This window comes from Lipotes vexillifer, unplaced genomic scaffold (assembly GCF_000442215.2).
Source record: "Lipotes vexillifer unplaced genomic scaffold, Lipotes_vexillifer_v1.1 scaffold322, whole genome shotgun sequence".
Taxonomy (NCBI): domain Eukaryota; kingdom Metazoa; phylum Chordata; class Mammalia; order Artiodactyla; family Lipotidae; genus Lipotes; species Lipotes vexillifer.
The window spans coordinates 678,794-680,993 of record NW_006776528.1 but is presented as its reverse complement, the minus strand read 5'-3'; the positions used below and the strand labels follow the sequence as shown (position 1 = coordinate 680,993).

Here is a 2,200-nt window from a genome sequence, read left to right as displayed (position 1 = left end):
TTCCGGTGCCCTTTTATTCCTCCATATTTTTCTAGTCCTCTTATCTCTGTGTACTTTGTAGGGCAACTTATTTTGTCGTCTCTTTTGGATTATTTCATTATCTCAGGATTTGGGGGGTGAGTCTCCCGCTGGTCATGGGCTGCCTCTGAGGCAAGCTGTCTTCTCCGGAGCTTGTAAATCATGCTTAGCGTCCTTTTGGGGTTGTTTATTCTGTGGGGCCTTTACAGGAAGAGTTGTCGGTTTGCTTCAACTGGTTGCCCCGAGGTTTCCCCACTGTGAGAACAAGTTTTCCATTAATTTTGGGGTTTGGGGATTCCCACACCCTGAGGGATGGTGTAAGTTCACATCCCACACCTGGAAATTTTTTTCTTTTTTGAGCTTTGACTTAATCATACATTTTATTACAATATATCTCCAAGATACAACACTTTAAAATGCTTCTTTAGAAGTTAAAAATGGTATTGTTCTATGAAGAAAGATGATACACTTTTTTAAAAAAGTACATTAGATTTTACCCATATTTAAAACCCGTATTTAGATAAGACATAACATAAGTGTTCCAAAACAATCAAGAAAAACTAATCTGCTAAAATGTATACAAAGCAATGCTTTTTGACGATACATTTGCAAGTGATAAAAATCAAAGAGCTTGATATCTGAAATGAAGCTAAGGTTAAAGTACTGTAAAGTATATAGACAGACACAATGAACATCATCAGATGATAGATTATGCAGCTGTAGGTAGAGTGGTGCATTACATTTTACTGAGTGTTTTATTAAACCAAATTCCCAAACTGCTGCATATATTACTTTTTAATCTGCTATAACCCTCTGAAGAGAGCCAGCAGGTTGGGATGTTTATGCGGACCTGCCATCCGTTAATACTATCGAAGCACGTGAGAATAAATGAAATACTTAAATAGAAACCAGCATCCATACCTAAATGTGAGACAACCTGGCACCCTCGTCGAACTATAAGTAAGATACATAGCAGATGCAAATGCTTATTTTTCAACACTAACTTAATAAGAAAATGCATTTGATAGATTTTCATAACTGAGAAATTTAGTGTAAAGGCAGAAGGAAAAGGACCGGTTGGGAATTGTAAGCCATGGAGCAGAAGAGGTGACTGTGCTGGCCCCAAGCAACTCCACAGTGCTGGGATTTCAGAAACTTGTGGCCAGACCTCCATCATCACCTTGCCGGGACTTTTTCAAAGACTGTTCTCCTAAAAGCCTCTGTCTGCCAGCACGCCTGACAAAGGCATAGTGTGGTCTGTCTGCTTCCCAGGGCTCTCGAGAAACACCAGGGTATTTGGGGCGGTTAGCTCTCCAACGTGCGCCTGGACAGTGTACTCAGCTGGCCCTCCTTATCTCTTCATAAATGAGGACACAGAAGAGAGAAATGCAGAACTAGAAACCATTTGGCTTCTGGGGAGATGTCACTTTGGTAATGGGAATTAAAGTAAGGTACGGGACCTGACTCTCTAAAGAAGAGTTAATATTAAAGTTCAAGTAAGTTGTCTCACTTTTCATTCTTTCATTTTCTCAAAAAAGCTGAGGCTGCATTTAACCTGGATCAGAGCCGTAAAATATAGACAAGTCATTTCTTTAAGAAAATTTATTTGTAGCTCTAGAGCAGAGTTAGGGAACTCATACCACATTCATTTTAATAAGGCCTGTTACTGCAACATTGCTTCTAGATTTTCAGAATCCAGCCAACATGGATACATCTCTGCTACTCTGTTTTGGCCTTCACAGCACCTTCTCTCAGACGAGTTTTTCTTTTCTAGGTTCAGGCTTGTTAAAGACTCATTTCTTTTGGCAGCCTTCTTGCCCTCAATAACCATCAAGATGCATCCTGCCACTGTCAAGGCAATCATTACATAGGCGATCTTCACCCGGACCTTGTTCTTTGCAGCATCGAGCATCTCAAACGAGACGGTCTCTGGGATTTCATCTTCCTTTTTGAAGCGACCTGACCATACTAGGATCTTCTCCCAATCCGTAGGCTTATGCAGTGGCACTCTGTGGCCGTAAGTGTGGGTTGGAGGCTTTGGACTTTCCTGGAGTTTGTTGCAAAATCCATTTATTCTCTTCAAATCAGAGTTTCTGGTAAGCCTTAAAGATGAGAAAGCATCTCTTTCACAGAACCTAAAATAACTTCCAGCCGCCAGGCGCAGGCCGCGGAGGCTCCGCAT

The 2,200-nt window shown here is 41.2% G+C and overlaps 1 pseudogene; it reads right to left on the bottom strand.

Moving 5' to 3' along the window:
• Nucleotides 1-1,737: 1,737 nt before the first annotated feature.
• LOC103086883 (protein FAM162A pseudogene) lies at nt 1,738-2,200 on the bottom strand (annotated as a pseudogene).